Source organism: Lepus europaeus, chromosome 3 (assembly GCF_033115175.1).
Source record: "Lepus europaeus isolate LE1 chromosome 3, mLepTim1.pri, whole genome shotgun sequence".
Lineage (NCBI taxonomy): Eukaryota > Metazoa > Chordata > Mammalia > Lagomorpha > Leporidae > Lepus > Lepus europaeus.
Genome location: NC_084829.1, coordinates 36,287,834 through 36,297,501, shown reverse-complemented (window position 1 = coordinate 36,297,501; position 9,668 = coordinate 36,287,834). Strand labels below are relative to the sequence as shown.

The window sequence follows — 9,668 nt, the reverse complement described above, 5'->3', positions numbered from 1 at the left end:
TTCCCTAAGGTCCCCCGCCGCCCCTGCACCCCACCTCCGCGGGGACAGCGTGGGGGCCACAGGGTTCTCACGGTCCCTAGGGTATCCAACGGAGGTGCCGTGTGCTTACCTGGTTCTTGGGGCGGGATTTTCTCAGTGCCGACCGAGCATCTCTGGCTTCCTGGGGTAGTGTCCTGGAGCTAACCTGGACTGCTAACCTAACGCAAACAGTCCGACCTGACCCCTCTCCCGCCTCAGGCCAGGCCCGCAGGACAGACAGACACGGTACGGCTGTGGGGTCAACTATCTTGCTTGGGCGTTAGTTTCTGTGGAGGGAAGGGCTGAGGTTGAGGGGGTGTCGGTCAGCTTCCTCCATCCCTTTTCTCCAGCCCCCACAAAGGGCAAGGGCCAGACACGTGGGCTAGTGGGGGGGGGGCGGAGATGCAAATAAACGTGGGCGGGGCCTTATTTGCATGGACCGCGCGCGGCCACCAATCCGGACACGCGGAGCGACAGCCCGCGCGCCTTTTGGGGGCGGACTGACAGCCCCGGGGCCCTATGGAAGGGGGGTCCTGCGGCCGGCGGGGGCGGGACCATGCCGGGCGCTGCCCGGGGGATTCGGGCCGGCTCGCGGGCGCTGCCAGTCTCGGACTGCGGTGTCCGGCGCGCGGGCTGCCTGCTGGGCGGGCTGAGGGGCGAGCGGCGCGCGGGCGAGGCGGAGAGAGCAGGAGCTGGCCAGGCACCGTGGCGACAGGTACCGGCGCCATGGCCGCAGGGCTGAGGTGGGGCGGCCGCGGGGTCCCGAGAGCCCAATTCCCTCTTTTCAGGTTCTGCCGCTGCCGCCCGGCCCCTCGCGCGGCTCCCCAGCCCGGGAGGGAGTGGCGCGAGGGGCTGCAAGTCCTCGAGGTGAGCGCCCGGGGGGCTCCCGGCCCGACTGCGGGGGCCCCCGGGCCGAGGCTCCCTCCGGGGGGCCGCGGGAGCCGCTCTCCGCCCGCGCCGCGCTCCCCCTCCCGGTCGCGCCCGCTCGCCCTCCCTCGGCTTTTGTTTCCCGCCCGGGGCGACAGGTCCCGGCTGCGGCTGTCGTCGGCGGCCCCGGACTCGCCCGAGGCCCGGCGCCGCGGGACCCTCGGAGAAGCCGGGCGGCGCCCGAGCAGCCGCAGCCGCGGGCGGGAGCGCAACTTCGCCTTCCGGGACCGGGGCGGCCGGAGGCCTGGAGCCCGGGACGCCGCGGGCGCGATGGAGACTCGCTCACCTGGCGGGCCCGCGGAGGGCGAGGATAACGGAGCGCCCCGGCCGCGCGCGGGGTGGCCGCCCGCTGGGTGTGGACGCGGGCGTGCCCCGCCGTCACCTGCCGCCCTGGCGCTCGGTGCCTGCGAGCCGCACGGCCCCTCGGCGGGGTGCGGGCGCCGCGCCGCGCTCGCAGGTGACCCGCACTCTCCGGTGCGGGCCGAGAGTTGGCGGCCGGGGTGGGTCCGGGGACGCCTGCGGCTCCGGCCGCCCCGGGAGCCGTGCGCCCCGGACGGCTTGCAGAAGCCGCGTGCGGGACCCGGGCGCTGCGGGCTGCCTGCTGCGGGCGCAGCCGCCCAGTGCGGGGCGGCCTGGGCGGCGGCGGCGACGGCTCGGGCAGGTACAGCCGGGAAGGGGAGCGCGCAGAGCCCCCGCTGCCCTCCGCGGGCCGCGTGGTTTTGGATTCGCTTTCTGGGCTGTGCTTTCCAGGGGAGTGAGGCGTATAGCTCTGAATGGGAGCTTTCTTCGCTCTCTGACCTGGACTGTTTGCTCTCATTGTCTCCCCGCCTTGTTCGATGGGGGCCCCCGGGAAGAGTTAGGGCGGACTTGGGGTGGGGGTTTGCAGTCCACGGGAGTTCCCGCCCCTGCCCCCGCGCTGGGGTCTTTGCTTTAGAGAGTCAGAGGAGCTGCCTCTCCCGGGATGGGAGTCAAACTCCAAGGGTCGCCCAGTAAAAAGGCCTCACCCTGGTGAGAGCTTTTTGTCCTGTCGTACTTTCCCTGAGCGTTTCCGTGTGTGTGTCTGCCTGCCGACCCCTGCCTAGCCCGCCACACTTAGCCCTGACCAACCTGGACATGCTATACAGTTGTATTTCTAAAATGAGGACCCTGGGAGACACAGGGGATCTCGTGTGCTCGGGTTTTCTGTTTGATGCACATGTTGGATATGTTTGACTTCCTGGGAGCAGCGTTATTAACTTTAATTTGCTTATTTACCTTGCTAATTAGAATTATGTAACAGTTAATAAGAGGTCAGAACTGTTTAGCCAAAGTTGTGACTACTTCAGAGTAAAAAAAAAAAAATAAAGATGATCTTTCTAAATCGTTTTATTTCTCTCAAGCAACAAACTTAGATAACGGGGGTCTTTAAAATTCACAGAAATGCCTATTATGAAGAAACTGTCTGGATTTAAGAATGTTTTGTACTGAAATAAATCCATCTCTTAATTCCACTTTTTCGTGAACTTTTTGAACTTCCCACGTATGTTGTAAGGGCTTTGTCTTTCCAGCATTTTGTAAAGCAGGTATGTTTTTTGGAATCTTTAACTTTTTTTACTTATGGGAAATTTGAGTGAATTTTTATTTTTAAAACAATTGTTATCAGTTCAATATGAAAAACTTAATGAATTAGGCAACTAATTAAGTCTTTAATTTTCTGTTTACTCTTGCATTGGAAAAAGAATCCATGTTTCGGGCTTTTTAGTTTCCTGAAGGCTTCTCTACTTAGAACGGATTAGTCCGGAGAAGAACATCCTCTTTGTACACCCGCAGAAGTTATTGCTGTACAAGCTGAGCTGGCTTTCGGATGCTTAGGAATCGTAGAAAGAACAGTGACTTGTCCTCACGTAGAATGGGTTTCGCCTTTACAAAGTTGTAAAGGACTTTATGGCACTTGGGCTTTCATTGTTTCCCGTTATTTATTTAATTGCTCTTTAGTGTAAAGGAATATATTTAAGTGCTGTGCTGTTAGAGGGTTTATAATCCTTATCCTGTGATGGTGCTTTAATATACCAAATACCGTAAAGTTATGTCTCATAAATTTGTTTACACAAAAGTATATTTTAGGTACTTTAATTATGAACGTATCTTAAAATGAAAACCTATTTTAAAATTCAGTTTTTGCATATTTTAACTACTGAATTTTGTTCACTTTAATTTTTTTTGTCCTTTTTTTTTTTTTTTTTTTTTGACAGGCAGAGTGGACAGTGAGAGAGACAGAGAGAAAGGTCTTCCTTTTGCCATTGGTTCACACTCCAGTGGCCTCTGCGGCCGACGCACTGTGCTGATCCGAAGCCAGGAGCCAGGTGCTTCTCCTAGTCTCCCATGGGGTGCAGGGCCCAAGGACTTGGGCCATCCTCCACTGCACTCCCGGGCCACAGCAGAGAGCTGACCTGGAAGAGGGGCAACTGGGACAGAATCTGGTGCCCCAACCGGGACTAGAACCCGGGGTGCTGGCACCGCTGGATGGAGGATTAGCCTATTGAACTGTGGCACCGGCTGTTCATTTTAATTTTTTTTTGGTTCGCTTTAATTTATCAAGCACATTTTATCTTCAAAATTAAGCACAAGCTGAATTCTCACAATAAACACTGGCAGTTTTTTTTTTTTAAGCAGTTACCCTCAGCTATGGCTCCTTTTGATTGGGGGCTGGTGGTGCGAGTGGTAAATATTTTTAAGTGAATGACTTCACAAAAAAACAAGGACTTTAGCTAAATCCAAAAGATAGATTGAACAACACTGTTACAAACATTAATACTGCTTTATTTAATAGAAACATGCATTTTGTACCTGCTATTAGGAATGTCCTCCCTAAGCTTTTAATATACTTTTTCACAATTTCTAAGGAAGAATCTATATTGTACTTATTTTTTAAAATCACATTTTCATCTGAAACAGTTTCAACACATTAAAAAATGTTAGTATATTTATTTGAGATAGAATGAGAGTTTCCGTTTGCTGGCTCACTCTCCAAATGCCCACAACAGCCTGGGCTGGGCCAGGCCAGACCAGACCTTGGTGAAGCAGGGAGCCCAGAGCTCAGTCCAGGTCTCTCATTTGGGTGTCGGAAACCCAATCACTTGAGCCAGAAATGCTGCCTCTCAGGATCTTCATTATCAGGAAGGTGCAGCCAGGAGTCAGGGCTAGGTACCGAACCCAGGTGCCCCTGATGTCTTTTTTATTTTTAAAGATTTACTTATTTATTTGAAAGGCAGAGTTACACACACACACACACACACATACACACACAATTATTTTAAGTACTGATAATTACAACCTGTTAGTAACTTTTTAAAAAAGATTTATTTATTTATTTCAAAGTCAGAGTTACACAGAGAGAGGAGAGGCACAGAGAGAGAGAGAGAGAGAGAGGTCTTCCATCCACTGGTTCACTCCCCAGTTGTTCGCAACGGCCGGAGCTGGGCCGATCCAAAGCTAGGAGCCAGGAGCTTCCTCTGGGTCTCCCATGAGGGTGCAGGGCCCAAGGACTTGGGCCATTTCCACTGCTTTCCCAGGCCATAGCAGAGAGCTGGATGGGAAGTGGAGCAGCCAGGTCTCGAACCAGCACCCATATGGGATGCTGGCGCTTCAGGCCAGGGTGTTAACCTGCTGCCACACAGCGTCGGCCCCAGTAACTTGTTAATACATATAGTTCTACTATAAATTATTTTAACCTGTCTCATTTGGCTGATCTTTTACAAGGTAAATAAAAGTTTCATTTGCAAATTAAATCACACTTAAGTCACTACTGTTTTAAATCAGTAATTACATGATTTATATACTATCATCCACCCAGTTTCTGGTATAGGTAGGTAGAATTTTCTTTATACTTTTAAGGATGTAATTTCAGGATTTTAAAACACTGTAATGTACTAAAGAAAAATTCATAAGTATAAAATATTGAAAAAACAAAATTAAGTACTAATCAATAGGCTAGAAAGTCCAGATAGTTTCAGAATTATAAAATATAGATACTTAATTGCTTACTATAAATTAATTGCAGAATTGTGTATCACAATATGTACAACAGGGGGTAGGTATTTGACCTAGCAGTTAAGACATAGGGTCTGGGGCCAGCATTGTGGTACAGCGGGTAAAGCTGCGGGCTACAACACCAGCATCCCATTCAGGTGCAGGTTTGAGTCTCGACTGTTCCACCTCCAATCCAGCTCCCTGCTAATGCACCTGGGAAAGCAGTAGAAGATGACCCAAGTGCTTAGGTCCTTGCACTGCTGTGGGAGATGCAGAAGAAGCTCCTAGCTCCTGGCTTCAGCCTGGCACAGCCCTGGCTGTGGCAGCCATTTGGGGAGTGTACCAGCAGATAGAAGCTCCTGGCTTCTAGCTTCCGTCTGGCCCAGCTCCAGCCATTGTGGCCATCTGGGGAGTGAACCAGTGGATGGACGATTTCTCTTTCTATCTCTGCCTCTCTCTGTAACTCTTTCAAATAAGTAAAATAAATCTTAAAAAAAAAAAAAAAAGGCAGAGTTTACTGAGAGAAAAGGAGACAGAGAGAGAGGTCTTCCATTCGCTGGATCACTCCCCAAATGGCCGCAATGGCCGGAGCTAGGCCAGACAGAAGCTAAGAGCCAGGAGCCCCGTTCAGGTTTCCCAAGTACGTGGGCTGTTGCCTGCCGCATTAGCAGGAAGCTGGATCTGAAGCATGGAGTGCCAGGACTTGAACCATGCACTTGAATGTGGGGTGTGGGCATCCCAAGCAGATGGCATCCCACCACTCTATTACACCTGCTTTAATGTGTGCCTCTCAGAGTTTATGAGACCTGACCTGCATCTTATGTTTGATTTAGTATTTATGTCTAGCATTTTGGAAAATGTGATTATTGAGAATGCAGGACCACCAGAGCAAGTGTGGGGTCTACACATCTGATGCACTGGTTTTGTGCTCTTGACCTAGAAGCAAAACATTTTTAAAATAAGAATAAAATTTTACTGTAGTTCTTTAAAACAATCAGGCAAAGGCTATTGGAAGCTGGTTACTGTAGCTGTTTGGAGTTGCTGTCATTTTTGTAATAAAAATTAAGGCTTAATCAAGGCTTTTTTTAGTGAAAGGTACAATTATTAGAAAAATGAAAATATGTATTTTCAGAGTAAAATAATTTTTAAAGTAAACAGTCATACATCTGTGAAAGTTAGGGAACATCCAAATGCCATGAATGTTTTTTAAGATAAAAATGTACTACATTTGAATTTTATGTTTTTGAACTTACTTATTTTTTGGAAGGAGGAATAAAAGATGAAGAAAGATCAAAGACTGGAAGAGGGTTGTTTTTTCCCTTTTGTAGTTGCAAACGCCTTCTAAGGGAGGTAACAGTAAATTTCTAGAATCATTTGTAGAACACTGCTTCAGTTGTGGCAATTTAAAAAAAAATTGTTTACTTATTTGAAGGGCAGAGTTATATAAAGAGAGAGGAAGAGACAGAGAGAGAGTCTTCCATCTGCTGGTTCACTCCCCAAATGGCCACAATGGCAGTGTCTGTGCCAGGCCGAAGCCAGGAGCCTGCAACTCTTTCCTGGTCTACCATGTGGGAGGCAGCGGCCCAGGTATTTGGGTTATCTTCTGTTGCTTTTACCAGAACATTAGCATGGGACTGGATCAGAAATGGAGCAGCTAAGACCCAAACCGGTGCTCATACAGGATGCTGGGATCACAGCCAGCGTCTTAACCCACTGTGCCACAACACTGCTGCCCAGTCTTAGCAATTTGCAGATGGTAAATGAGGAATCCCCTGAAAATGATTATCAAACGCATGCTTGGCAATTTCAAATTGATCTCAAAAAAAAAAAAAAAATCACATTTGCTTGTTTCCTGATGTTCCTTTCTCTGGAAATTAAAGGTCTCCTGATTTATCAGCTGTATGTTACATAGTAGAATTTGAAAGTAAAAATGAGGCCGGCGCCGTGGCTCAACAGGCTAATCCTCCGCCTTGCGGCGCCGGCACACCGGGTTCTAGTCCCGGTCGGGGCACCGATCCTGTCCCGGTTGCCCCTCTTCCAGGCCAGCTCTCTGCTGTGGCCAGGGAGTGCAGTGGAGGATGGCCCAAGTGTTTGGGCTCTGCACCCCATGGGAGACCAGGATAAGCACCTGGCTCCTGCCATCGGAACAGCGCGGTGCGCCGGCCGCAGCGCGCTACCGTGGCGGCCATTGGAGGACGAACCAATGGCAAAAGGAAGACCTTTCTCTCTGTCTCTCTCTCTCTCACTGTCCACTCTGCCTGTCAAAAAAAAAAAAAAAAAGTAAAAATGTATTGGGTGCTTAAAGCTGCAGGAGGCTACTTTTTCGAATGGAGAACACATCCTAAAGATTGAGTCTTTATCAGAATATATCCTGAATGAGCACGGAATGTTCTTTGATAATGTTAAATATTAATCAGTAAAATAATTTCCATGTCTAACTTTTTAAAAAAGCAAGACAATAAAACAGTCTTGTAATCTTAGCACATATTTTAAGTATTGTCCATATGGTGAAAAACTACTTTGTAGTAGATGGTAGCCTCTAACGTTTTGAAATTCCAGTTTTGGAGGAGATATTTGTTATAAAAAAGTGTTTAATTGACCCATAACAGGGTAGATTATACGGAGAGAATTTTCTTTTGACTTATTCTTAGGTTAAAGAACTTATATAAATAAATTTATTAAGAAAAATTCATATGTCATCTTTCTCATTTTAGGTTTATTTTCACTATGAACTTACCCTTTTAAGTTATTTGAAAATATCTTTTTTGGTCCTAGGTGTACGTCTCAGAATTATTTAAGCATATGTAAGGTACATACATATATGTCAATAAATATAAAATACCTATTTTTGCATTACATGTAACTATATACACATAGCTCTTATATGTATATGTGCCGCATATAGCCCCATCTACTCTTATTTTCCAGGCTTATTTGTCTGTGAAACCCTTGTTTTTCTCCAAATGAAATCTTGCTGCACCAAGAGGAGTGAAATAGATGTCCACAAAAAATTTGGTACAAAATATCTGTTGCTGCTTTTTCCACAGTAGGATTGAGTTACTGATTCACACAACAATAGAGATGAATCTCAGAAAATATTCAGAGCAATAGAGGCGGGGGAGGGGTGGCACATGCACTATATGATGCCCTAATGAAAAATACAAGAATAGGCAAAACTAAGGGGTGGTGATAAAAATCAGGACAGTTGTTGCCTCTGGATACGGACTGTGGTTGACTGGGAAAGAGCACAAAAGAACCTTCTGGGGTGATGGAAATATTCTGTATCTTGACTCGGAGGATGAAAATGGAAGTATACACTTTTTGAATAACTGTATTTTCATATAATTTTTTAAAAATAATTTTTATCTGGGGCTGGCACTGTGGCGTAACGAGTAAAGTCACTGCCTACAGCGCCAGCATCCCCATATGGCCGCTGGTTCAAGTCCTGGCTGCTCCACTTCTGATCCAGCTCTCTGCTTTGGCCTGGGAAGGCAGTGGAAGATGGCCCAGGTCCTTGGACCCCTGCACCCTCCTGGGAGCTTCTGGCTCCTGGCTTTGGATCGGCCCAGCTGTGGACGTGGTGGCCACTTGGGGAGTGGACCAGTGGATGGAAGACCTTTCTCCATCTGTCTCTGTCTCTGCCTTTCTGTAATGCAGCCTTTCAAATAAATAAATAAATAAATAATCTTTTAAAAATAATTTTTGCCGGTGCCGCGGCTCACTAGGCTAATCTTCCGTCTTGTGGCGCCGGCACACCGGGTTCTAGTCCCGGTCAGGGCACCGGATTCTGTCCCGGTTGCCCCTCTTCCAGGCCAGCTCTCTGCTGTGGCCAGGGAGTGCAGTGGAGGATGGCCCAAGTGCTTGGGCCCTGCACCCCATGGGAGACCAGGAGAAGCACCTGGCTCCTGGCTTTGGATCGGCGCGGTGCTCCGGTCGCAGCGCGCCAGCCGCAGTGGCCACTGGAGGGTGAACCAACGGCAAAGGAAGACCTTTCTCTCTGTCTCTCTCTCTCACTGTCCACTCTGCCTGTCAAAAAAAAATAATAATAATTTTTATTTATTTTAATTTACTTGAAAGGTAGAGACAGAGACAGGCAGACAGAAATCTTCTACCTGCTGGTTTACTCCCCAGATGCCCGCAACACCTTGGACTTGTACCTTGCCAGGCCGAAGCCAGGAGCCAAAAACTCTCTGTGGGTCTCCTGTGCAGGTGGCAGGGACTCAAGTCTTTGAACCATCAGTTGCTGCCTCCCACGATGTACTTTAGCAAGAAGCGGGAATCGGAACCAGAGCTGGGATTCAAACCCAGGGGCTGTGATATGGGATGTGGGCAACCCAAGCAGTATTTTAATCATTGCACCAAATACTGGCAGCCTATTTTCATGTAATTTCCTTCCTTCCTTCCTTCCTTCCTTCCTTCCTTCCTTCCTTCCTTCCTTCCTTCCTTTCTTTCTTTCTCTTCTTCTTTTCCTTTTTCTTTTTCTTTTTTTTTTTTCTTTTTGACAGGCAGAGTTAGACAGTGAGAGAGAGAGAGAGAGAGAGAAAGGTCTTCCTTTCCGTTGGTTCACCCCCCAAGTGGCTGGTGCGCTGCGTCAATCCGAAGCAAGGAGCCAGGTGCCTCTTCCTGGTCTCCCATGCGAGTGCAGGGCCCAAGCACTTGGGCCACAGCAGAGAGCTGGACTGGAAGAGGAGCAACCAAGACAGAATCCGGTGCCC

The 9,668-nt window shown here is 48.7% G+C and overlaps 1 protein-coding gene across 2 annotated transcripts in view; it reads left to right on the top strand.

Annotated features, from left to right (window-relative positions):
- The first annotated feature begins 625 nt into the window (after positions 1 to 625).
- Positions 626 to 9,668, top strand: part of FKBP5 (FKBP prolyl isomerase 5) — a 127,376-nt gene continuing 118,333 nt past the window's right edge. The window contains exon 1 of one of the 2 annotated variants that reach the window (XM_062186008.1): positions 626 to 733. The gene's annotated coding sequence lies outside the window, so the exon portion shown is untranslated. Of the gene's footprint in view, positions 734 to 2,388; positions 2,508 to 9,668 lie in introns of those variants that run through there. The other variant, XM_062186010.1, reaches the window with a different exon arrangement.